The sequence below is a fragment of the Oryctolagus cuniculus genome, chromosome 3 (genome assembly GCF_964237555.1).
Source record: "Oryctolagus cuniculus chromosome 3, mOryCun1.1, whole genome shotgun sequence".
NCBI lineage: Eukaryota > Metazoa > Chordata > Mammalia > Lagomorpha > Leporidae > Oryctolagus > Oryctolagus cuniculus.
Genome location: NC_091434.1, coordinates 121,601,183 through 121,629,065, shown reverse-complemented (window position 1 = coordinate 121,629,065; position 27,883 = coordinate 121,601,183). Strand labels below are relative to the sequence as shown.

Genomic DNA, 27,883 nt, shown 5'->3' with positions numbered 1-27,883 from the left:
AGGGACTGGGGAGGGGTGGCAGGAGGAAGGATTGAGGATGATGGTGTGGAGGTTCAATTGGTTCCTATTTCTCATCTGGTTCCAGGAATAAGACCTTTAACCTCTGCAAGAGGAGGGTTGAAGACGCACCTGAGAGAATCACTTCAATGATTTTGTGAGACTGAGACGCAGCTATTAAAGAGTGGCGTGGTATTAAGTGAAGAAGACAATCTGTTTTCTGAAGTGAAGGTCTGAGGCTTGGGGACATCTGCAGGGAGCACCCTAGGCCGTGACACTGCTGCTGAACTACTGAGGCTTGTGGGAGCCATGGGATCAAGAGCAGTTCCTTAGGACAAGAAGACTATGTGAGTGCAAGAAGGTGACCGTGGCAGGAGTACCCGACCTGATGAGCTGCTCTGCCCGAGACTCAGTTATGAGTTTTCCATCACTGCTGTTCCTTTGCAGGTGCATCTGCCTTTGAGAGTTTCTTCACACACACCCATGTGCCAGTTCTGGTTTGATGAGTCCAAGGTGACCCCTCTGCGGATCCCTGGGGTGCTCTCCTTGTCTAGCTCCCTATTCCTTTTTACTCTGCCTTGCCTTAGCCTCCTTGGTTTCTCAGCTCTATCTCCTTCACGTGGGGAGACTGCTAGGCTTGTCCTGAGTTCTCCTTCTTGTAGTCTGCAAATTCTTCCAGGCCCTTTGTCCCCCCTTCCCTCAGAGAGTGTGGTCTTCTCCCACCTGCTGTCCAGTGTCTGGTAATCACTATTATTTTCATGCCCACTACTCCTGGGGCAGGGGGTAGAGGAGGCAGCCACAGGGGCAGGCTCGGAATCTGGGCTTGGCAGCAGGGCTCCTCTCCTCTTGCAGCTGTCGAAGGAGGGGAGAAGCAAGCAAAGGGGCAAGAGTGGTGGAATCAGGCTCTGGCTCTTGCTTGGGCTCAGACTCAGGCTCCACTTCAGGCATCTCAGATGGTAGAGCTCTTTTCTGGACCTTCCCCTGATGTAGGCTCCTGGAGCATCACTTTTTGGTTGTGGGGGCTGGGGCATTTGGCTGGACCTGCAGGCACACAGTAGGCATCTGAGAATCCTCCTGCCAATCCTCCTGCCATACCCTTTCTGGACCTTGCTTTGGACAGAGGCAGCTGCTAAGGCCTCAGCCACCTCAGGCTCAGGTGCTGGGACCTCTGGCGCCACCGGGTCCTCACTGCTCTTGCGGCAGAGGGTGGATAAGGTGGTCATAGGGATGGGCTAGGGGGCTGGCCTGACACCAGAACTCCTCTGTTCTTGCAGCTGTCCAAGGAGGAGAGATGCAAGTAGAGGGGCAGCAGTGGCAGAATCAGGCTCCGGCTCCAGTTCAGGCTTGAGTTCGGGCTTGGGTTCGGATTCAGGCCCAGCTCCCTGCAGCCCTGAGATGATGGGCTCACAGGTGGGGAGGACAGGTGCACTCCACACCTCCCTCATGTTGGTATATGCAGGTGTGCCCCATTCAACCATGAGGTTGTGCTGTACAGCCATGCCCACAGGGGCACTCTGCCCATAGGACTACACTTGCTCCAGGCTCTGTGAGTCCGATTCCAGGGACACAAAGCTGGGGTTCCCAGAGCCAGATGTCATTGAGGCTCCAGAGCGCCAAAGCAGACCAGGGCCCTCCAGGTAATCCTGGGCCTCTGCATCCTCCGGAACCCCCAGGGACCACCCCTGGGTCAACTCATCCTTGGCTTCTTCCCATAAGAGGTCAAACCACCAATGTTGTTGCACTTGTTCTACTGAAGGCCTCTCCCACAGGTCCAGGCTCATCAGGGAGCTTAGGAGCTCCTCCAGGGCGGGGCTGGCTTCTCAAGGCAGTTCATAGTAGCCCCTCTGGATGTTGTCCTGAAGTTCTGCCTCATCCTCTCCACTTAGGGCACTGCCTCCGCCAGCACTGCAAAGAGGAGGACACCAAGGCTCCAGACGTCAGCTGGAAAGGGGTCACAGGCCTCAGGTTGGAATACCTCCATCACACTATATTCTGGAGTGCCACAGAAGCCCTGCAGCAATGCACCCTCAGCCAGGTGGCAGCTGAGCCCAGAGTCTGACAGTTTGACGTTCAGGTCAGAGTCCAACAGTAGGTTCCCCAACTTGAGGTCCCTGTGGGCTACATGCAGGGCATGACAATGGCTCATGGTTGCCAGGACTTTCTTGAACATGGCCATGACCTCGGACTCCAGCAGCCTGCCCTGGTCCATGATGTGATCATGGAGGTTGCTCAAGCTTGGGCTAAGGCTCAGGCTCCAGTTAGGGATCTCAGGTGTTAGAGCTCTTTTCTGGACGTGCCCTGACATAGGCTCCTGGGGCACCATTTTTTGGCTGTGAGGGCCAGGGTGTTTGGCTGGGACCTGCAGGCAGCAGGCACACAGTAGGCATCTGAGAAGCCTCCTGTCAAACCCTTTCCAGCCCTTGCTCTGGACAGAGGCAGCTGCTGAAGGCTCAGCCTCCTTAGGCTCAGGCTCAGGTTCTGGGACCTCTGGTACCCCCACTGCTCCTGGTACAGGGGGTGGAATAGGCAGCCACAGGGATGGGCTCAGGAGCTGGGCTGGCACCAGGATTCCTGTAGTCTTGCAGCAGTGCAAGGGGGGAGAGATGCATGCAGAGGATAAGCGGTGGTGAAATCAGGCTCAGGCTCCTATTTGTCTCGGGCTCAGGCTCAGGTGCTGGAAGCTCTGGCACCACTGGGTCCCCACTGCTCCTGGGGTAGGGGGTGGAAGAGGTGGCCACAGGCACAGGCTCAGGGGCTGGGTTTGCTCCCAGGATTCCTCTTCTCTTGTAGCAGTGCAATGAAGAGAGACACTAGCAGAGGGTCAGCGCTAGTGGAATCAGGTTCAAGCTCTTACTTGGGCTCAGGCTCAGGCTCAAGATCAGGCAGCTCAGGTGGTAGAGCTCTTTTCTGGACATGCCCCAAAGTAGGCTACTGGGGCACCACTTGTCGGCTGCAGGAGCCTGGGTGTTTGGCTGGGACCTGCAAGCAGCAGGCACACAGTAGGCATTTGAGAATCCTCCTGCCAATCCTCCTGCCAAAGCCTTTCCAGCCCCTGCTCTGGACAGAGGCTGCTGCTGAGGCCACAGCCTCCTCAGGCTCAGGTGCTGGGACATCTGGCACCACCGGGTCCCCACTGCCCCTTGAGGAGGGTGTGGAGGCAGCCACAGGGGTGGACTTGGGGGCCAGGCTGGCACCAGGGCTCCTCTCCCCTTTCAGCAATCCACAGAGGAAAGAAACAAGATGAGGGACCTCGGTGGCAGAGTCAGGCTTTGGCTCCTGCTCGGCCTAAGGCTCCAGTTTGGGATCTTCTTCGGACTTGGGCTCAGGTTTGGATGCAAGCCCGAGCTCCCCGCAGCCCTGGGGTGACAAGGGCTCACAGTTGAGGAGGGCAGGCGCACTCCACACCTCCCTCACGTTGCCATGTGGAAGTGCACCCTGTAGAACCAGGAGGTTGTGCTGTGTGGGACGCCCACAGGGGCGCTCATCCTGTAGGGCCTCATCTGCTCCAGGCTCTGTGAGTCTGTTTCCAGGGACACGGAGCTGGCATCCCCACATCTAGATGTACTTGAGGCTCCACAGCTCAGCAGCAGACTCAGGCCCTCCAGGTAATCCTGGTCCTCTGGGTCCTCCACAACCTTCAGGGACCACATCTGGGTCAACTCTTCGTGCTCAACTTCGTCCCCAAAGGTGTTGAACCAGGAATGGTGTTTCACTTGTTCTGCTGAAGGCCTCTCCCGTGGGTCCAAGCTCAGGAGGGAGCTCAGGAGCTCGTCCAGGGCGGGGCTGGCTGGGCAAGGCAGTTCATAATAGCCCCTCCTGATGTTTTCCTCAAGTTCCGCCTCATCCTCTCCGCTGAAGGGAACCGCCCCCGCCATTATTGTAAACAGGATCACACCTAGGCTCCAGACATCCGCTGGAAAGTGGTCATAGGCCCCAGGTTGAAAAACCTCAAGGGCACTATAGTGCCACAGAAGCCCTGCACCAACACGCCCTCGGCCAGGTGGCAGCTAAGCCCGAAGTCTGAGAGTTTTATTTTATGGTCAGAGTTCAGCAGCAGGTTTTCCAATTTGAGGTCCCTGTGGGCTATGCGCTGGGCATGACAGTGGCTCACGGCCACTAGGACTTGCTTGAACAGGGCCATTGCCTTGGGCTCCAGCAGGCCGCCCCGGCCCATGACATGATCATGGAGGTTGCCTCTGTCTGCCAGCTCTAACACAAGGCACTTCTGAGCCCGGATGTGACAGACCTCTAGCAGCTGGAGGATGCCGGCTTCCTTCTCTGTCTGCTTGATATCAAAGGAGTCACTGGCATCTTGCTGGAATAGTTTCACAGCCATCTACCCCTGCCTGGACTCCTGGCAGGCCAGAAACACAATGCCAAAGCTGCCCCAGCCCAGGAGGGACAGCATCTGGAACTCAGGCCGTGGTCTGTCTTCAGCCTCCCTGTTGTCACTGCTTTCCATTATGATGTTGCAAGGTGTCCAGTATGTAACAAATCTTCTCAGGCAGATGAATCAATTAATTTACAAGCTTTTTTTGGGATTCCATTCCCAATTGAGGTTCAGTGCTCTGGGGAAGTCGCGTGTCAGAGGTTGAAAGGGCTCCCTTTGTAGATACAGGGTGTGGGGGTTAAATGTTGAGGCAGGTCTGATCCTCACTGGTTGACCTTTAGGCACCCGTGGGGACCTTGGCAAGGACTTTTTGTTCCTGGAAGTGCGGGTAGGGACTCTCCATTCCTGGAAGTGGGATCCTTCTCTCCTGCCAATCCCAAACTTTTGACGATAGAAAAGGGGGTGATGATGAGTCTCTCTGGCTACTTCCTGCTGATTGGGGATGTCATCTTCAGGGGCCCGCTGGGAGTTTCTTGGGGCTCCACAGGGACAGGAATGTATGGATGGAGAAGCATCTGGTTGACTGCTACTCTGGTGGCTTCCTGGATTCGATCTTTTATGAGCATGAGAGCACAAGGAATGATCATTACGATTATCCCTATAGTTATTATGGGTCCCAGGGTTGGGAGTAGCCAAGGGAGAAAAGAGGATAATAGATCCCATCCTTGTTGTCCCTGGCACTCCTGTTGTCGTTTGGCAATGCGTTCCTTAAGTTGTTGTGCCATGTTTCTAACCACTCCAGATTTGTTAGTAAAAAAGCAGGAATGTTCCCCCAGAAATACGCATGTTCCCCCTTTTTCTGCTGGTAAGAGGTCTAATGACTATCTGTTTTGAAGGGCCACATCAGCCAAGACGTCAATCTGGTCTTGTAGTTTTATCATGGAGGCTGCAAGGCTGCAACATTTTGTAGCTCCGTATTCAAAGTGTTTGCCAGTTGCTGTATCTGGGTAGTACCATATGCCAGGCTAGCTACTCCTGTCCCCACCCCCATAAGAACACCTAGTGCTGCTAGAAGGGGAAGGATAATTATGTCCCTTTTAGCACAGGCATTTTGCAGCATCATATCAGGAGCAACTGGTTTTCCTGACTCCTTGTCTCTTTTCAATGATTCTTCCATAGTGACAAGATGTAATTTTATTTGGAGTATATCTTTGTCACTATTTGGTTTGGTTTGGTTTCATGGTCATTTTCTCTCATCTCCACTAACATAGCTCCATTGGAAGAGACTCCTGGTTTACTTCATTTACTGATGTTTCCATGGGGAAAACTAAAGTCTATATGTGAAGCCGGAGCTCAGTAATACTTAAGACAGTTCAATTGTAGCCATATTTCTGTCTTACATAATAAGATGCATAATGTGGAGTTTCACAGAAATAGAGAATATCAGAAGACAATGTTTACAGTCAGGAACAGTGAGGGGAAAAACAGTAAATTTCAAATGAGATGTAATTGAAAATAAGATGGGAAATGACACTTTTGTGGGCCTTAATTAGAAATACCCCTTTAAATTCTTTGTGAATAGATAGTAATGACATTTGAGTTAGGGCAATAACTAGGAAGTGATAATTGGTTCTGATCATGAATGTTGTATTATCAAGTTTTTGTACACATTTAAAAGAAGTGATTTTTACAGTATCGAAGTTCATTGTCAAAGGCTACTCAGTAAAAGATGAGGATGATTGTGCTATGTTTGTGTCAAATTGGACTTTGCAAACAAATTTCTATGATTTTAAAAATACATTTATTTATTTATTTATTTATTGGAAAGGCAGAGTAAGAGAGAGGGAACCCTTCTATCTGTTGAATCTTTTCCCCAGATGGCTGGAACAAAGAGGTCTGAGCCAGGCTGAAGCCAGGAGCTAGGAACTCCATCTTGGTCTCCCATTTATGTGGCTTGGGCCATCTACAACTGCCTTCCTGTGCACTTTAGAAGGAGGCTTGATTGGAAGCAGAGTAGCTGGTGCTCAAACCAGTACTCCATTACACGATATTGTGGTAGCTTTAGTTTCAGGCCATGTTGTTGGTCTCAAATTCCTGTGATATAAACCCCAGCTTTGTATGACTCCTGAAAATTGGCTATCCTTCCCATCCTATAGATTTTCACTTCTGAAATTGGAATAATAATGCTGCAGGGGCTGTGTTTTCCTAAGGCTGCTTGCACACACAAGATAAGAGTCGGAGAACTCAAAAGGCTTCCATAGCCTTGGAAACTCATGACTGGTGCATAGGGAGATTACTGATGCCATAAACAGGAGTGTCAATTTGTAAAGTCAACAACAGGAGTCACTGTGCACTTACTCCTCATGTAGGATCTCTGTCCTTAATGTGCTGTACATTGAGGCTTAATGCTACAATGAGTACTCAAACAGTATATTTCACTTTGTGTTTCTATGGGGGTGCAAACTGTTGAAACCTTTACTTAATGTATACTAAACTGATCTTCTGTAAAAAAAAAAAAAAAAAAAAGAAGAAGAAGAAGAAGAAATTATCAATTCCCAACTTGACTCTCACTGGGATTAAACATGACAATAGGACTGATCTGATTTCATCGTCATTTAAAATCTATTATTTTTCACTTTATGTTTCTGTGTGGGAGCAAACTGTTGAAATCTTTACTTAATGTATGCTAAACTGATCTTCTGTATATAAAGAGAATCGAAAATGAATCTTGATGTGAATGGAAGGAGAGAGGGAGTGGGAAAGGGGAGGGTTGCGGGTGGGAGGGACGTTATGGGGGGGAATCCATTGTAATCCATAAGCCATACTTTGGAAATTTATAGTCATTAAATAAAAGTTAAAAAAAATCAAAAAAAAAAAAAACCTTGTTAGATACCAACCCTTAATTCTAAAGGCAAATACTAGTAGGATTTCCAGTTTACCTGTTCATGATATTCATAATAGTTGAATCATATAATATGTACATGTTGTGTTTGACTTTTGAAATCGCAATGCTTTTGAAATTAGTCCATGAGCATGTGTTACTCAGTTTTTTATTGTAAGCATCATGTCACTCTAGAAAACTAACAAAATTTGTTTCTCATGAAATGGCTTGCTTTAGTATTCTGGTATGGTGAAGAAGTCTTCAGAGTTATTTATATAACAGGCTTTCAGTGTGACACCTTTTTAAAATGTAAATGCATATTTTATTTGAAAGACACAGAGAGAGGGAGACAAAAGAGAAAAGGGAAGAGAGAGATGAGAGGAAAGAGAGAGAAAAGAGGAGGGGAGGGGAAGAGTGGGATGGGGTGGGAAGGGAAAAGGGAAGGAAAAAGAAACAGAAAGGAAAGGAAAATATCTCCATCTGCTGGTTCACCTTCCACATTCCTGCAATAGGCAAGAATGGGCAACAGTGAAGCTAGAAGTCCAGAAATTCCTGAGCCTTCCTCATGGGTGGCAGAGGATTATGTCTTTGAGCCATCATCTGCTGAGTGTGCACCAGCAGGAAGCTGTAGTTAAACCAAATATCTGGGACTCTAGCCAGGCACTCCTATAGGTGATGTAGGTGTCCCAAGTGCTGACTTAACCACTTTGCCAAACTCCTGATCCTGACATATTTCTATATTACTTTTTATTAAATACATTAAAGTAGAAGTTTGAAATCATGGAACAGGTGTTTATTTAACTTTATAAGGAGCTGCCAAGCAGTTTTCTAAGCTATTACATGCTTTTTAAAATTGATCAACAGAGGGAAGCACCTGGCTCCTGGCTTCAGATCAGCACAGGGCGCCGGCCGCAACATGCCAGCCGTAGTGGACACTTGGGAGATGAACCAATGGAAAAGGAAGACCTTTCTCTCTGTCTCTCTCTCTCTCACTGTCTAACTCTGCCTGTCAAAAAATAAAATTTAAAAATTAAAAATTAAAAAAATTGATCAGCTATATAAGAAAATATATGAGGATTCTAGTTAATCAGTATACATCACTACATTTAGTATGGCTAATATTTTTAGATTCGCTAACTTTAATGAATAGAAAATGGTATTTCCTTTTGTTTAAATTTGTGTCTCCCTGGTGAATATTGATGCAATTTTGCATTTATGTATTGGCCACTTTCTATCAAGTATCTGTCCAAGATATTTTCTCAATTTTAAATTGTGTTTTTAAAAAATACATTTTTGGGATATGAATCTCTTGTCAGGTATATGCAGTGCAGAAATTCTCCTTCTGTAAGATTTGCATATTAGTTTCTTAATGATATATTTTCATCAGGTAGAAGATTCTGACTTTAATTAGATTAGATTTGTTTAGTTTCTCAGTGTTTTCTTTTATGCTTAATGCCTTTTGCTTTCTGTATGAGTTTTACTTTTCCCTAGGATACAAATATATCACTTCATGGTCACATTCCATCTCAAATTTCTGCTTATGAATGGAATTAAATACACTCCATATTTATTTTTTTCCATAATATATCTATTCATTACTAGAACATTTGTTGAAAGGGATTTGCTTTGAAGTCTATTTGACTGTATTGGTGAATTTTCTTTAAAAGAAAAGGTAATTAACTATAGTTATATGTGTTTGGGAAACTTTATTCCATTAATCTATGTATCCATTCTTATATAAATAACATAGTCTTGTACATAATTTAGAGATGCCCATAACTCACAGTATGAGTCCTTCACTTATTTTGCTTGTTCTAGGCCCTTTTATTTCTTAGCATATTTTAATATTAGTTTGTAAAGTACTATTAAAAATCTACCATTTGGGAATGAAGCTGGAAATTAGCAACTCAGGAATCCCTAGAGCATATGCAAACACATGGAGACTAAACAACATGCTCCCAAATGAACGGTGGGATATAGAAGAAATCAGAATATAAATCAAAAACTTTCTGAAAGCAAATGAAGATAACAGCACAACATATCAAAACTTATGGGATACAGCAAAAGCATTGTTAAGAGGAAAGTTTGTAGCAATAGATGCCTACATCAAGAAATTGGAAAGGCACCCAAAAATGAGCTATCAAATCATCTCAAGGATCTAGAAAAACTACAGCAAACCAAACTCAAAGCTAGTAGGAGAAGAAAAATAATTAAAATTAGAGAAGAAATCAACACAATTGAATCCAAAAACATTACAAAAGATCAGCAAAATAGCTGGTTTTTTTGAAAAAATAAAATTGGCACACCATTGGCCCAACTAATTAAAAAAAGGAGAGAAAAGACCCAAATCAATAAAATCAGAGATAAAAAAGTGAATGTAATAACATATGCCAAAGAAATAAAAAAAAAAGTCATCAGAAGTTACTACAAAGAGTTGTATGCCAGCAAACTGGGAAATCTATCAGATATGGATAGATTCCTGGACACATAAAACCTACCTAAATTGAACCATGAAGACATAGAAAACCTAAACAGACCCATAACCAAGTCAGAAATTAAATCAGTAATAAAGGGTCTCCCAACAAAGAAAAGCCCAGAACCGCATGCATTCACTGCTGAATTCTAACAGACATTTAAAGAACTAACTCCAATACTTCTCAAACTATACAAAACAATTGAAAGAGAGGGAATCCTCCCAAATTCTTTCTATGAAACCAGCATCACCTTAATTCCTAAATGAGATAAAGATGCAGCAGAGAAAGAGAATTACAAACCAATTTTCCTGATGAACATAGCTGCAAAAATTCTCAACAAAATTCTGGCCAATAGAATGCAACAACACATCAGAAAGATCATCCACCCAGAATAAGCGGGATTTATCCCTGGTATGCAGGGATGGTTCAATGTTCACAAATCAATCAATGTGATACACCACATTAAAAAACTGCAGAAGAAAAACCATATGATTATCTCAATAGATGCAGAGAAAGCATTTGATAAAATACAACATCCTTTCATGATGAAAACTCTAAGCAAACTGGGTATAGAAGGAAAATTCCTCAATACAATTAAGGCAATTTATGAAAAACCATTGGCCGGCGCCGCGGCTCACTAGGCTAATCCTCCGCCTTGCGGCACCGGCACACCGGGTTCTAGTCCCGGTCGGGGCGCCGGATTCTGTCCCGGTTGCCCCTCTTCCAGGCCAGCCCTCTGCTGTGGCCAGGGAGTGCAGTGGAGGATGGCCCAGGTGCTTGGGCCCTGCACCCCATGGGAGACCAGGAAAAGCACCTGGATCCTGGCTCCTGCCATCGGATCAGCGCGGTGCGCCGGCCACAGCGCGCCGGCTGCGGCGGCCATTGGAGGGTGAACCAATGGCAAAGGAAGACGTTTCTCTCTGTCTCTCTCTCTCACTGTCCACTCTGCCTGTCAAAAAAATAAAAAATAAATAAATAAATAAATAAAAAACCATTGACTGGGGAAAATTTGGAAATATTTCCACTGAGATCTGGTACCAGACAGGGATGCCCATTCTCACCATTGCTGTTCAATATGGTACTGGAAATTTTAGCCAGAGCTGTTAGGCAAGAAAAAGAAATTAAAGGGATACAAATTGGGAAGGAAGAAGTCAAACTATCCCTCTTTGTAGATGATATGATTCTTTATTTAGGGAATCCAAAGAACTCTATGAAGAGACTACTGGAACTCATAGAAGAATTTGGCAAAGTAGCAAGATATAAATCAATGCACAAAAATCAACAGCTTTTGTATAGGCAAACAATGTCATGGGTGATAAAGTACTTCTAAGATCAATCCCATTCACAATACCTACAAACAATCAAATACCTTGGAATAAATTTAACCAAGGATGTTAAAGATCTCTATGATGAGAATTACCAAACCTAAAGGAAAGAAATAGAAGAGGATACCAAAAAATTGAAAAATCGGGCCGGTGCTGTGGCTCAATAGGCTAATCCTCCGCCTTGCGGTGCCAGCACACCAGGTTCTAGTCCCAGCCGGGGCGCTGGATTCTGCCCCGGTTGCCCCTCTTCCAGGCCAGCTCTGTGCTGTGGCCCAGGAGTGCAGTGGAGGATGGCCCAAGTGCTTGGGCCCTGCACCCCATGGGAGACCAGGAGAAGCACCTGGATCCTGCCTTAAGATCAGTGCGGTGCACCGGCCGCAGCACGCCAGCCGTGGCGGCCATTGGAGGGTGAACCAATGGCAAAGGAAGACCTTTCTCTCTGTCTCTCTCACTGTCCACTCTGCCTGTCAAAAAAAATTTTTTTTTAATGGAAAAATCTTCTATGCTCATGGATTGGAAGAATGAATATCATCAAAATGTCCATTCTCCCAAAAGCAATTTATAGATTCAATGCAATACCTTCTAAATACCAAAGACATTCTTCTCAGATCTGGAAAAAATGATGCTGAAATTCATATGGAGGCACAGGAGACCTCAAATAGCTAAAGCAATACAGTACAACACAGACAAAAATGGAGGCATCACAATACCAGATTTCAAGACATATTACAGAGCAGTTATAATCAAAACAGCATGGTAATGCTACAGAAAAAGATGGATAGACCATTGGAACAGAATAGAAACACCAGAAATCAATCCAAACATCGAGAGCCAACTTATATTTGATCAAGGATCTAAAACCAATTCCTGGAGCAAGGACAGTCTATTCAACAAATGGTACTGGGAAAACTGGATTTCCACATGCAGAAGCATGAAGCAAGACCCCTACCTTACACCTTACACAAAAATCTACACAACATGGATTGAAGATCTAAATCTACAACCCGAAACCATCAAATTATTAGAGAACATCGGAGAAACCCTGCAAGATATAGGCACAAGAAAATATTTCTTGGAAAAGACCCCAGAGGCATAGGTAGTCAAAGCCAGAATTAACAATTGTGATTACATCAAATTGAGAAGTTTCTGTACTACAAAAGAAACAGGAAAGTGAAGAGGCAACCAACAGAATGGGAAAAATATTTGCAAATTATGCAACTGATAAAGGATCAATAACCAGAATCTACAAAGAGATCAAGAAACTCCACAACCACAATACAAACAACCCACTTAAGAGATGGGCCAAGGACCTTAATGGACATATTTCAAAAGAGGAAAAATCCAAGCGGCCAACACACATGTGAAAAAATGTTCAGGATCACTAGCCATCAGGGAAATGCAAATCAAAACCACAATGAGGTTTCACCTCACCCGTTAGAATGGTTTACATACAGAAATCAACTAATAACAGAAACTGGCAATGATATGGGAAAAAGGCACACTAATCCACTGTTGGTAGGAATGCAAACTGGTAAAGCCACTATGGAAGACTCTAAACTAGAGATTCCTCAGAAACCTGAATATAGCCCTACCACATGAGCCAGCCATCCCACTCCTTGGAATTTACCCAAAGGAAATTAAATTGGCAAATAAAAGAGCTGTCTGCACCTCAATGTTTATTGCTGCTCATTTCACAATTGCTAAGACATGGCATCAATCTAAATACCTATCAACAAAAGACTGGATAAAGAAATTATGAGATATGTAGTCTATAGAATACTATACTGCAGTAAAAAAAAAAAATGAAATCTGGTCATTTGCACCAAATGGAGGAATTTAGAAAACATCATGGTGAGTGAAATAAGCCAGTCCCAAAGGGATAAATACCATATGTTCTCCCTGATCTTTGACAACTAACTGAGCACCTAAAAGGAAACCTGTAGTAGTGAAATGGACACTATGAGAAACAATTACTTGATCAGTCCTTGTCCTGACTGTCGAGAGACAACTTACCATTTTATTCCTTTAATAATTTTTATTCTACTTAATACCTCTGGTTGAACCCTGTAACTAACACACAATTATTCTTAGGCATTTAAAATTAACTGAAAAGTGATCCCCGTTAAATACAAAAGTGGGAATAAGATAGGGAGATGTACAGTTTGGCACATACTCACTTGGAGTTACCCCTAATGGTAGAGCTAGAAATGTGCCAGGGGATTCCAAATCAATCCCATTAAGGTGGCATGTACCAATGCCATCTTACTATTCAAAGTGATCAGTTTCAGTTCATAATTGATCATAATGATAGGATTAAGTGTCAAAGGGATCACATAAATAAGTCTGGTGTCTGCTAATAATAACTGATAGAATTAAAAAGGAGGGAAGGATCCAACATGGGAAGCATGATACACAGCAGACTCATAGAATGGATGATGCCATAAACAGCACTCTGGCCTCAGAATCAGCCCGTAAGTCATTCAGATCTGGCTAAAAATACCATGAGAGCCTCTCATGCATGGAAAGCCAAGACACTGTGGCAAAAAAAAAAAAATGACCCAAATGAAACATCTCTGTGAGTGAGATCCCAGCAGAAAGAACAAGCCATCAAAGAAGGAGGTACCTTTCTCTGTAGTTAGGAGAGAACATCCACTTTGACTAGGGCCTTGTCTAAATAAGGTCAGAGTTTGTGAACTCAAGAGGCTTCCATAGCCCTGGCAGCTCATGACAAGAGCCTCGGGTCATTACTGACATCATAAATAATAGTGTCAATTGTTAAATAAACAATGGGATTCACTGTATACTTGCTCCCCATGTAGGATCTCTGCCTTAATGTTTTGTACTATGCAAATTAACAGTAAAACTATTACTCAAACAGTACTTTATACTTTGTGTATCTGTGTGGGTGCAAACTGTTGAAATCTTTACTTAGTATATACCAAGTTGATCTTCTTTATATAAAGATAATTGAAAATGAATCTTGATAAAGAATGGGATGGGAGAGGGAGTGGGAGATGGGATGGTTGCAGGTGGGAGGGAGGTTATGGGGGGAAAAGCCACTATAATCCAAAAGTTGTACTTTCAAAATTTATATTTATTAAACAAAAGTTTTTTTAAAAAGTAAAAGAAATAATGTAATAAAATTGTCTAGAATTCAATTTGTTTTCAAATAGAATAACCCATTTGTGCCAAAAAACAGTTAGTGAAAATATGTACTCACCCAGACATGTTATTTTTTTAAAGATCTATTTATTTGAAAGTCAGAGTTACACAGAGAGGGAGGAGTGGTAGAGAGAGAGTGAGTCTTCCGTCTGCTGGTTCACTCTCCAAATGGCCTCAATGGCTGGAGTTTCACCTATCTGAAGCCAAGAGACAGGCTCTTCCTCCGGGTCTCCCACATGGATACAGGGGCTCAAGCACTTGGGCCATCCACTGCTTTCCCAGACCATAGCAGAGAGCTGGATTGGAAGTGAAGCAGCCATGATTCGAACTGGTGTCCATATGGGATGCTGGCACTACAGGCAGTGGCTTTACCCACGACACCACAGCACCAGTCCTGACATGTTATTTTCAAAAATCAGAATGTGAGATACATAAAAAATCTTACATACTTTCATCACAAAGGGGAAAAAAATCACACATAAGGGGTCTTGAATAGAATGGCTTCCAACTTCTTAATGCCTACACTAGAAGAAGGAAGGCAAGAGATGAATTATTTAAAATTCCAAGTGAGAAATGTTTCCATTGTAGAACTCTACATACCAAGTTCTCAAAATATTGCTTCCTCTGGATTCTTTTTAAAGAATATACAAAAATCAAAAACAAAAACATACCTGCTCCAGTAAAATAAAAGAAAATCAAGCGTGGAACCAGCCGTGTGGCATAGCAGGTCAAGCAGCTGCCTGTAATGCCAGCATCCCATATGGGCACCAGTTCATGTTCTGGCTGCTCCACTTCCAATCCATCTCCCTGCTAATGGCCTAGGAAAAGCAGCAAAACATGGCTCAAGTACTTGGGCTCCTGCCACCCATGTGGGAAACCTTGATGAAGTTCTTGGCTTCTGGCTTTGGCCTGGCCCAGTGCTGGCCATTATGGACATCTGAGGAGTAAACCAGCTGATGGAAAATCTCTATCTGGCTGTCCTCTCTGTAACTCTGACTTTAAAAATAAATAAATCTTTTAAAAAAGAATGGTTTATCTTCTGGGATGAATTTCTGGTTGAGTGTTTATCATAGAATTTATCTAGAGATATAAATAGTAACAAAATCATTCAAATCAAGAAAGAAAGAATCAAAAGAATCACAAGGTGATGGTGAAGGGAGGACCTTGAATAATATTTGGACTACTGGCCTTGAGAGCCACCAGTCTAAGTCAGGAATAGAGTTCTTTAAGACAATGAAATTAATAAAAAATAAAAATAACCAACATATTGAAGATCTTAAGAGAAAACTCACACATATAAATTCATGTTGAAATATAAATAAATTTGTTGAAAAAATAAATTTCATATTGAAATAATAAGTACAGAGAAAGCTATGCAAAGAAACCTGACAAATATTGACACAAAATGTACAGGAAAGGTGAAACCATTGTATCTTAGTACATAATTGCATTTCTCAGTCAAAATAATATAAATACAATATATAACCACTTACACGATATAATTGTATTGGAATGATGGATGGTTTTGGGGAGGTTTTGTGAGTGTGTGTGTGTGTGTGTGAGTGTACAGGTACTCAAGCAAGCAAACAATTCCTAGTACAAAGTCAGAGTGCCATAAATATTATTCAAGTGAATAGCACCTATTAACCCATATTTCAGGAACTATTCTGCTGGGTCTAATTCTAGCTCCACACTGAGACAGCAAATAAATTAACCAATTTGCAGCTTTTTGAGTATATTATTGCTCCATTATTCAGGCGGACTGTTAAAATATTAACTTCAATTATAGTGTAAACAATGCTACTGAGATCTCTCCTGGCCTGTTATAAAAAGCACCTAGTAAAGGTAAAGTGGTGTCCCTCCAGACCAGGATTTATAGCTTGGGGTCTAGACCATAGGAGGCCTCCAGAAAGGTCATTGGACCCCCTAAAATTTAATCAAAAATTCTGTGTTTATGGACATTATTCTGGAAAGAGACCTCCTAACTTCTGTTAGATTGGGAAACAGATAAGTAACTCCCCTGCAATTTAAACATGATTTCTCAGGGCAATACTACTTTACATTTTGTCTCATGCCATTCTTTAGAGAAGCATAGAGCTCTTTACATATTTTATTCTCTAAAATCCTTGAAACATACAGAAATGGGAAAGCTACTATTCTAATTTTGAATTCAGAAATGCCAGTTCAGTTATGTAATTTTTATTGATCAGGAGTAGAACAAAGACTGAAAGAAGAGTTGGGCCATATCCAAAAGCAGGTTAGATACATTATATACAGAACCCTTATGAATATTAGAGAAATACTGTTTGTTAATTTTATGGAAAATAAGTTTTAGCATTCAAATTACTATACAGAATGTAAAAATAAATTTTGGTTTAAGTATGTATGTTTTGAGATCATTATAAAATAATTGTGGGGCCAGCACTGTGGCGCAGCTAGTAAAGCCGCCACCTCCAGTGCTGGCATCTCATATGAGTGCCAGTTCAAGTCCTGGCTGTTCCACTTCCAATCCAGCTCTCTGCTATGGCCTGGGAAAGCAGTAGAAGATGGCCCAAGTGCTTGGGCCCCTGCACCCATGTGAGAGAACCCGAAGAATCTCCTGGCTCCTGGCTTTGGATCAGCGCAGCTCCAGCCATTGCAGCCATCTGGGGGAGTGAACCAGCAGATGGAAGACCTCTCTCTCTCTCTCTCTCTCTCTCTCTCTCTTTCTCTCTCTTTCTGCCTCTCCTATTCTCTGTGTGTAACTTGGACTTTAAAATAAGTAAATCTTTAAAAAAAATAATTGTGTGAGTTCCGTTCCTGCCTTTTGATTACTGAAACATAATCCAAAATCAGGAGCAATGGAGCAGGAGCCAATTACAGAGGTGCCTAATCTCTAGTTTGCTCAGTGCATGGGTCAGATATTCCATTAATAAAAATGTGTGGTGTTTAGGCACAATGGATTGGAATATCATAAATGTGAAGTGAAGTGAATTTTGTTGAGCTTGAAACTTTGGTTAGCCTAAGTGCAAATGAATTCACTGGCATAAGATTAGACTGCACCTGAAAAACAGATAAAAAGGAAGTCAGTCGATTCAGTTGTGTAGTATTAAAATATGATAAAGTGTTTTTGAGATAGTGAGGAGGAATAAGCAAAGGTTGCTATTGAGACTATTCAAATAATCCTCAGAAAGTCACAATAAAAATGTATGTTTCTCTTTGGAACATTAAATAATCTATTAAAGAGATGCTTGTTTTGCCAAAACTCTGTGCTTTCGGGGTCTGGAGCACCCTTCAACACATCGACTTCTTGTCTACCTGTTTGGTTTCCTTAATTTGGAAATGATAAAATGTAAAGGAAAAATAATATTGTATAATATAGGAGGCATCTGGTTTCTCATTTGCTTTGGTAATATAATCTGGTCTTTGTAAGTAGAAGCACATCATTGAATATTACCACAGAAATGTATTTCTGAAGAATAATACTAGCAACAAAACCTTTTAAAAAATATTTGGAAGGTGCTGGTGCTATTGCATAGCAGATTAAGCCACCTCCTGCAGTGTTGGCATCCCAGGTGGGCACTGTTCAAGTCCTGGCTGCTCTACTAGCAGCTCCTTGCTAATGTTCCTGGGAAAGCAGTGAAAGATAGCCCAGTTCCTTGGGTCCTTTCACCTACATGGGAGACCTGGAAAAAGCTCCTGGCTCCTGGCTTCCACCTGGCCCAGCTCTAGCCATTACAGCCATTTAGGGAGTGAACCAATGGATGGAAGATTCTCTCTCTCTCTCTCTCTCTCTCTCTCTCTCTCTCTCTCTGCCTCTCCATCTCTGTAACTCTGCCTTTCAAGTAAATAATTTTTTAAAAACATTTTTGAGAGGCAGAGTTAGCAGTATCATCTGGTGCTTCACTCCCCTTTGGCTGGAGTTAGACCAGGTGCCAAGAACTCAGTCCAGGTCTCCCGCATAGGTGGTAGAGACCCAACTACTTGACCCAATGCTGCTGCCTCCTAGGGGTCTGCATTAGCAGGATGGTGGAGTCAGGACCTGAAGCTGGGACTCAAACCCGGGTACTCTGACTTGGGACACAGGCACCTTAACTACTAGGCTGAACACTCACTCAAATGTGGGATTTAAATAGAATCTGTTCAGAGTTTGTTCATAAGCACTTCTAATCCCCTACCCCCCTTTTAACCTATTCTGTCAGTGCCCTTCTTTATTTAAAGGGTTGATAGTTTGGATAATGGATTATCTCATTTTCCTCCATTTATTAGATTTCACCAGCAAAAAATCCTCTGGGTTTGGAATTACTTTTATGGAGAAGTTTTTTAAAACAAACTCAGTTTCTTTAATAGAAATGAGACTATTGGGCTTTTCTTTTTGGTTTTGTATTGCTTTGGTATGCTGTATTTTTCAGACTTTCCATTACATCCCACTTGTCAGGTTTATTGGCACATAGTTGTTCATAACATTTTTATTGTCTTTTTGATGCCTGTGGGATCTTTAATGATAGCTATTATTCCTGTTTATGATCAATCCCTGAGTTAGGTATCATCTTTACCCCCTTCACAGGGGAGGAAAAAGGCCCCAATGGTGACTTGTATCACTCTTGACTCAAGATTTGCTATTACCTTCTAACGCAGAATATACTTTGCTTTCCCGTGTGTGTGTTTACCTAAAATATCTCACAAAATTTTGACAAATGGCCAAAACCATCACTGGGGTGAAAAACAGCACTAAGGAAAATCCAGGTCATATAGGTCTTAGACTCTTGGCTGGAACAGTTTAGTTCAGTCATTAAAAAAACACCTGGAGATACCAAGATATGAAAAATTGTGGATCACAGCTGCTACATATTGCAGTACTTTAAAGACTTCTTTTCTTTTGGGAAGTAGTCATTTAGTGATGGACTGCTTGGCATCAGTGGCTGGTCAGAATGACTGTGGCACAGTCATGATGGTAAACACGACAGTAGAGGACCACCATCGGTTACTTCCCTCCATGGGCAAGCATGCCTCATTCCATCAAGACAGAGGACAGTACCTATCCCTCACCTCTTCAATCTGGACCTGATTTAGTGACTTAAGTGATGTTCTGGGGCTTCCAAGTTTAGATCATAGAAAGTTTTGCTTCTTCTGCCTGGGCATGTTGAGACACTCCCTCTTGGGGGAGACGTGACGCCACGGAAGCAGACTATTTTGAGCTCACCATGTTCTAGAGCCATGTAAAGATTGTCAATTGTCCTGAGCCTAGCCTTGCTGCTGGGAGGCAGCAAGGCTGGCTCAAGTGGTTGGGTTCCTGCCATTCACATGGGAGACCCAGTTTGAGTTCCAAGTTTCTTGTCTAAGTCTGACCCAGCCCCCAGCTGCTGGGAGCTTTCAGGGAGTGAACCAGTAGATGAAAAAACATTTCTTCCATGTCTCTGTCTCCATGCTTTTCCAATCAAAATAAATAAGTTCATAGGAAATGGAATTAAAAGTTTTTTGGTGCCAAAACTTGAAATCCATGCATAGTTTTTGGTTTTTGTTTGTTTGTTTGTTTGTTTTTGCACAGGCAGAGTGGACGTGGACAGTGAGAGAGAGAGACAGAGAGAAAGGTCTTCCTTTGCCGTTGGTTCACCCTCCAATGGCCACTGCAGCCGGCGCACCACACTGATCTGATGGCAGGAGCCAGGTACTTATCCTGGTCTCCCATGGGGTGCAGGGCCCAAGTACTTGGGCCATCCTCCACTGCATTCCCTGGCCTGGAAGAGGGGCAACCAGGAAAGAATCTGGCGCCCCAACCGGGACTAGAACCCGGTGTGCCAGCGCCACAAGGCGGAGGATTAGCCTAGTGAGCTGTGGCACCGGCCTAGTTTTTTTATAATATTCATTTTCCATGAGCTTTTGAAGAACCTTCATATTTTTTGAGAGATGCTTGATATTTGTGATCTATTCTATATGTGTAATTAAAAAAAAAAAAAAGATGTATTTTTCATCTATTTGAAAGGCAGAGTTACAGAGAGAGGAGAGACCGAAAGAGGAAGGAAGGTCTTCCAACTGCTGGGTCACTCCCCACAACTGGCCCCCACAACAATGGGGGCCAGGCAGAATCTAGGAGCCAGGAACTTCTTCTAAGTCTCCCACATGGGTGCAGGGGCCCAAGCAATTGGTACATCTTCTGCTGCTTTCCTAGGCACATCAGCAGGGAGTTGGATCTCAAGTGGAGCAGCCAGGAATCGAACCACTGCCCACATGGAATGTCAGTGCTGCACGTGGTGGTTTAACCTGCTGTGCCACAGTGCTGGCTCCAGCATATGCAATTTCAAATCCTCCTTTTTTCATTTAACACAGAATGAGTAGTTTCACTTATTTTCCCTTATACTTGCAAACACGGTTCTGATTAGCTGGACTGTGAATTGAAAATTTTTAACTTTATTCTAAATATTTTACAAGAATGATGTTCATGTAATAGACAATATTTTAGCTACTGATGAATGCAACAGTAGCAGACTGTGTTGTGTTTCAGGCAGAATGAGAAGAGACTGCATGAATACAATGCTAATGTGAACCTAAGAAGAGAAACTCACGCTTGCCTCAGAATGCCTGTCTTTCACAGCTCATGCACCCTGGTCAACCTGCCATTGCTCAGTTTCGTGATACAAGGTCAGCAAATTTTATGACTAGCATTGAAGGAGAACTTCTATTTTGGAAAAGACCTAAAGCTCCTACAATCATTTGAGTTCCTCAGGTTGGTGCATACTAAGCCTGTACAATTTTTTTAAGAAAGTTTTTTAAACAGCCCACTGTTAAGAATGAGAAGACATTTTGGGACAGGCGCTGTGGTGTAGCAGGTAAAGCTACCACCTGAAGTGCCAGCACCCCATATTGGCACCAGTTCAAGTCCCAGCTGCTCCACTTACAATCCAGCTCTCTGCTATGGCCTGGGAAAGCAGTAGAAGATGGCCCAAGTCCTTGGACCTCTGCACCTGCATAGGAGAATTGGAGGAAGCTCCTGGCTCCTGGCTTCAGATTGGTGCAGCTCCGGGCATTGTGGCTAATTGGGGAGTGAACCAGTGAATGGAAGACCTCTCTCTCTATCTCTCTCTGCCTCTCCTCTCTCTGTCTAACTCTGACTTTCATATAAATAATAAAATAAATCTTAAAAATAAGATATTTTAATTTTAAAAAAAAAAACTAGTTATTTTTAATTTACTTACAAGACAGAGAGCATGCACGAGAGATATTCCATCTGCTGGTTCACTCACTCCCCAAATCCCTGCAATAGCACGGGCTGAGCCAAGTTGAAGCCAGGAACCAGAAATTCCATCTGGGTCTCCCATGTGAGTGGCAGGGGCGTGAGCACTTGCCCCATCGCTGGCTGCTTCCCAGGATGCATTAGCAGGAAGCTGGCTCAGAAGCAGAGTAGCCAGGACTCCAACAGGCTCTCCCCTACTCTGATAGGGGACACAGATGTCCCAAGCAGGGACTTAAGCATCTACACCCCAACTCCCATCTCAATGAGGGATTTTTGGATCTTGGCTGTTTGGCTGGGGTCCCCTGGTGGTCACCACTGCAGCATCCCCCAAGGGCCTAATGGTCCACTCCCCACTTCCCACTCCGCGCCTTCACAGCAAAGTGAGGAGTCTCTGTTCCTTCCCTTTCTCTGTTTACGTTGTGATCATTTCTTCCTGTTCCCCTTTTTCCTTCTTTCTCTGCCTCTTTCATATACCTCTCCCCACCCTATTTAATGCACCGTATTTTATTAGTTACTTTTCACACGTATCCTGAGAAGTAGCTCAGCAGAATTATTATTCTGAGTTTACATCTGAGGATAAAGAGGCAGAACAGAGGGGCTAGATAACTGTCAAGGCCCGGGGTGAGGGGAGGGACACCTAGGGGAGAAGCCAGCAGGAACCTCAAAGCCCATTTGGCAGGCCCTCCCTCCCTTCCTGGGCTCCAGGTCCCTCCCTGATTGCCCAATGCCCCGTAGTACCACTCCCTGTGCCACCAACACCAGCAGCCCCTCCGAGCAGCCTTGCCTCCCTTGAAACCATTGGCTTCCTTCACACCAAGCCCTCTCAGCCCCTCTCAGCCTTGCTCTGCGGGACCTCAGCCCTCTCTGCCACCATCGAGGGGCTCACATCAGCAGAAACCAGAAAAGCACGAGTCGCATTCATCCTAGGGCCCATGGAACCCCTCAAGCCAGCTTCATGAAGCTTCTCCTGCAGCTGGTGCCCACAAGTCAAGACACGGGGTTGACATTGGTTCTGCAGCATGGGCCAGTCTGCCTGAAACCCAGCAGGATGTAGAGCCCGCGTCCCGAGAGGCAGCAGTGCCATCACCCCCCTCCACCCCTGACGCCTTCAGACAACCAGGGCAATTCAGGTAAATCTGAGGGCAGAGCTCCCTGCAGCCTCCCCCAGCGTCTGCCCGGCCACCTCCCCGGTGTCTCTGGCTGCAGGCTGGACTGCGGAGAATGCTGGAGTCTGCAGAGACTTCTGTGTGACCTTGCCCTGGGTCGCTGAGCCTCTGAAGAAGAAAGGCCCCTTGCTCCCAGGACCCCGATGGAGGCCCGAGGGGTCAGGCAGGTGAACAGTGAGAGACACTTGTAACCACCAGCAGCACACAGGAGGCTCCGTGCTCCCTACATCCTTGTAGACCCCAGAGTCAGAAGGCTTTAAAAATGGAAGGGGAGCAGGTGTTTAGCACAGTGACCACTTGGGGTGTCTGAGTTCAAGTACCAGCTTTGCTCTCAATTCCAGCTTTCTGCTAACATACAACTGGGCAAGCAGTGGTAATGGCTCAAGTACTGGGGTCCCTGCCACCCACATGGGAGACCCGGACTGAGTTCCAGGCTCATGGCTTCAGCCTAGCCCAGACCCAACTGTTGGCAGGCATTTGGGGAGCGAACCAGCAGATCAAAAGATTCTTTTATCTCTGTAGCTGTTGGTCCCTCTGCTTTCAAATCAAAACAAACCAAATAAAGCTTTTTAAAAAGAAAGCAAAATTTAAAGAAAATAAGGGAAAAAATTCAGAGAGCATCAGACACAACCAGAAGGCAAAGTTCTTTTCTGGGTGGCTGACTCTGAGACTGGGGCTGCGTATTGTGAGTCAGCGCCTCTCCTCCCTGGAGTTCACGGCCATCCTCAGCTCTCCCAGGCTCAGCTTCGAGTGCCTCCTGGCCTCCCCAGGCTGGCTTGAGCCTCGCTTCTCCTCCAGCAGTGCCGGGGGCTTCCTTCAGCTACAACTCAAGGAGGCAGGTCTCACCACACCCATTTCACAGGGGAGGAAACTGAGGCTCTGGAAGGTGACTTTTTTTTTAAGTTATGGGGTGGGGAGGAGGGAGAGAGACACAGAGAAGAGAGATCTTCCATCCGCTGGTTCATTTCCCCAGTGGCCCAATGGCAGGGGCTGGGCCAGCTCAAAGTCAGGAGCCTGGAACTCCATCCAAGTCTCCCATGGGGGTGCAGGGGCCCAAGCACTTGGGCCATCTTCCTCTGCTTTCCAAGGTGCATTAGCAAGAAGCTAGATCAAAGTGGAGCATCCAGGACTCAAACTGGAGCCCATATGGGATGCCTGCATTGCCAGCCACAGCTTAACCAGCTACACCACAGCACTGACCCCAGGAAGGTGACTTTTCTAATGTCACACAACCTCCCTTCTACCTCCAGCACCTCCCACCTTCCCTGTGCACAAATCCGTTGTTGCAATCTTCTCACCAGAGTGTGGCTGTTTAAGGAGGTTTTTGCACAAGTTCATGGAATACGGAATTAAAAGAGTACTTGGTGCAAAAAAAAAAAAACTGAAATTCATGCATATGAGGAATCTTCAGAAAGTTCATGCAAAATGTGAATTATAAAAAAGCTGCATGTGTTTCAAATTGTTTTGAACCAAAATAAACTTCAAATTTCATTTTCCATGGACGTTTGCAACTCCTCTTGTACACCTGTCTCCCCGTGATGAGACTGCCCGACTCTCTGTACCTTTAAGGCAAAGCTGTCCCATCTTCAGCTCCAGTGCCTGCTCTGCCTACCACTGCCTGAGGTTATCTGGAGGGAGTGCACAGGTGAAGGACAAGACAATGGTTCTATTTCCCAGAGCTGCAGGCCTCCAATATAGGACATTCGGGGCTACTAAATAAGACTAGGAAATCTCTGGTTTAACACCCCCCGCCCAAGCTAGCTTCCTCTAGCTCTTGATGGTTTTAAAATGCAATGCTTATTATTCAGACACATTGTTCCCAAAAGCTGTAGAAATGTATCACAAACTTCCTGAAAACCTGCAGCATAAGGGCACTCTCTCCTCTTCTTAGGGCCTGGGTTTTCCCATTTGCACAGTAGGAGGTCGACCTGGAGGGGTGCTTTTCAGACTGGCAGTCCTGATCCCTTCATTAGCAGGTTGTGAAAGGCAAGTGACCTGCATGGAATAGAAGACAGCTTGGGTCACACGTAACAAGAGAGAATACAGTGTTGTGAGGTTTTCATTTATTTTTTTTTTTAATTTGTAAAGGCAGAGTTATAGAAGAGGGGACAGAGATCTCCCATCTGCTGGTTCACTCCCCAAATGGCCACAACAGTCAAGACTGCGCTAGGCTGAAGCCAGGAGCGTAGAACCCCATCCAGTTCTCCCATATGAGGCCCAAGCATTTGGACCATCATCTACTGCCTTCCCAGGTGCAATAGCAGGAAGCTGGATCAGAAATGGATGGGGCAGGACTGGAAGGACATTGCAGGTGGGGGCTTAACCCGCTGTGCCACACCTCCAGCCCCTGAAAAACAATTTTAAGGTTTGTTTATTTACTTGAAAGTCAGAGTTACACAGAGAGAAGGAGCAGCAGAGAGGGGGAAAGAGAGTCTTCCATCTGCTGGTTCACTCCCCAATTGGCCACAATGGCTGAAGCTGTGCCAATCCAAAGCCGGAGCCAGGAGCTTCTTCCGGGTCTCCCATGTGGGTGCAGGGCCCCAAAGACTTGGGCCATCTTCTACTGCTTTCCCAGGCTATAGCAGAGAGCTGGATCAGAAGTAGAGCAGCCGGGACTGGAACCAGCATCCATATGGGATGCCGGCACTGCAAGGTAGCGGCCCCACCAGCTACATTGCAGCTCCGGCCCCTCGCCCTGAAATTTTAAATCGAATATGTGTCATGTTATATTTTGTTTTGTTATAACAATATGTATTTTTGTTATATATTTTTTAAGATTTATTTTATTTGAAGGGGGGAGAGAGAGATCCATCTTCTACCACTGGTTCACTCCCCAAATGGCCACAATGCCTGGGACTGGGCCAGGTCAAAGTCAGGAGCCTGGAACTCCATCTGGGTCTCCCATTTTCGTGGCAGAGTCCCAAGCATTGGCTCCACCATTGCTGCTTTCCCAGGTGCATTAGCAGACAGCTGGATGAGAAGCAAAGCAGCCAGACTCGAACTGACGCTCCAATATGGGATGCTGGCATTGTAAGCACTGAGAGCCCAGCTTGTACTCAGACTGGAGCTTCTAATGCAATGGGGTCCAGGTCTTCCTGCCATTTCCCCTTCCCCTGGGGAGTGCAATTCTTCCCAAGGTTTTGTTAGCCAGTGTTATCACACTGGGCAGCCTGCTAGGCACCTGGCAAAGAGGCACCTTTGGGTGCTTCTCCTGGCGGAGGGGAGGGAACCTGGGACCATCTATAAAGTCACTGGGGCCTGTGCCCAGGACTTTGTAGTGTAAAACAATGGGCTGCTTCCCAGGCTGCAGGGGCTGTGTTTTCCTAAGGCTGCTTGCACACACAGAGGTTAATTTCTATCTTCCCACCTAGCACTCCCATCCCCTTGTCCCCTCCCACTGCAAGGAATCAGTTACCTGGCTGCAGTGCACATCCGGGATAAACAACTCACAGGTGTTTATGGCTCCTGGGGCTTCCTTACCGGTGGGCTACGTATTTAAAAGGAGGAAAGTGCTATGGCTGCAGACCTCAAACCCGGGCTTCTCAAGCCGCAGGTTACAACCTATTAGTAGGTCATAAAAATCAGTTCGTTTCACGATTAAAAAAAAAAAAAATCCAAACAGGACAGTGTCAAGATGGCAACACCTGACAGGGATGCACATGGCTTGGTGGAACTTGGATGTGATGTAAAATGTACGTTTTTCTGAGGGCTGGGGTCTGTTCAAGATTTTTAAAAGTTGGGAAAAGACGGCCTTGCGCCGCGGCGTAAGCGCTCCGTGAGGACGGACCCAGGCTGCAGGTGAGGGCCCTGCTCCGGGGGCCGGAAGCTTCCGCAGAACTGTGCGCGGGCGGCGGGCTCGCAGGTTTCTCCCCGCACCCCCTGCCACTGCCGGCCGCGCCCCGCCGCGGCGCGGTCAGGGGGCGCTGACTCACCCGCTGACTCAGCGCGGGGCGCGCTGCCAGCAGACGCGACGGCCGGAGAGCGGCGGGGCGCCGGCGGCCGCAGGGGCGGGGCGGCGGGGCGGCCCTGGTGGATCCTGGCGGATCGTGGCCCTCCGCGGCGCCGGGAAACACCGGAGCCTCGCTACAGGGTCGGGGCCCGGGGGGACGGGCCCAGAAGCCGTGCTGCCCCCGGCCACCCAGACGGCCAGGATCCCCCGACTGGCTCTTCCTCCCCGCGTCCCTGGCGGGTGACGCGCGGACACCACCGAGGACCAGGCACCGGCTTGGGGCAGGCCAGGAGCTGGGCTCGGCTCTTCCCCACACACTCCAGTCCCCAAACTCCAGCCCCCACCTCCCGCTGCCGCTTGGCCACCTCCTTCAGGAAGCCTTCCAGGAGGGCCTCTCCCTGGCCTGTCCCAGGGACACCTTGAACTTCGCTCCCTGCTTGTTTCCGGTCCGTCTTCATCCCCGGACTGCGCCTGTTGGAGGGCAGCGACAGGGTCCTCCCTGGCTCTGCCAAAGCCCCTGGGCGAAGAGAAGGTTCTGGAAGAAGTAGGACTTGTATCACAGTGTGGTCAGCTTCGCAGATCCAACCCAGGACGCAGCCATACCAGACAGGGGGGAAATAAAATATGTGAAAAATTCCTGCACACGTGTTTTTATTACTTTAAAGTTTTTGTTTGTTTGTTTGTTTGTTTTATGTGAGAGACAGAGAGAGAGCTCCCATTGGCTGAGTCATGCCCCAAATGCCAGCACCGCAGGAGGGAACTTAGCACAACCCCATCACTGGAGCCATCACCTGCTGCCTCCCAGGGTCCACATTAGCAGGAAGCTGAAGTCAGGAACAGGAGCTGACTGAGAACCCAGGTGCTCTGATGTAAGGTGCTGGCGCCTTGCCCTACCAAATGCCGCCCCTTTTATTATTTTAATGTGGAAACATGAAAGTTTAGTTGAAATCATATATGTTCTGAGTACCTGTATTAACAGAAGAAAAATCTAGTTAGGTGCAGCGGGATAAGCTGTCACTTGGGATAGTTGGGACCCAGCTAATGTGCACCCTGGGAGGCAGCAGGTGATGGCCCAAGTATTTGAGTTCCTGCCACTCACATGGGAGACCCAGATGGAGTTCCTGGCTCCTGGCCTCAGCCTGGCCCATCCTGGGCTGTTGCAGGAAACTGGAGAGTGGTCTAGGGGATGGGAGAGCCCTGGGCCCCGTGCGCTCTCACTGACTCACTCTCTTTCTCTCTCTCCCCCTCCCCGTCTGTTCCTCTCTTTGTGTCTCTGCCTTTCCAATAAATAAAGTTTTTAAAAAGGTCCATAAATGTAAGACTTTTGAAAGGAGACTGTAAATATAGTAGGACTAATTGAACAGATATTACTGGTATTTACTTTAAAGA

The 27,883-nt window shown here is 45.7% G+C and overlaps 1 protein-coding gene across 1 annotated transcript in view; it reads left to right on the top strand.

The window, feature by feature from the left end:
* LOC127491794 (uncharacterized) overlaps positions 1–27,136 on the top strand; it is a 124,141-nt gene extending 97,005 nt beyond the window's left edge. The window contains exon 8 of the mRNA XM_070071062.1: positions 86–27,136. The gene's annotated coding sequence lies outside the window, so the exon portion shown is untranslated. The remainder of the gene's footprint in view (positions 1–85) is intronic.
* The last annotated feature ends 747 nt before the right edge of the window (positions 27,137–27,883 follow it).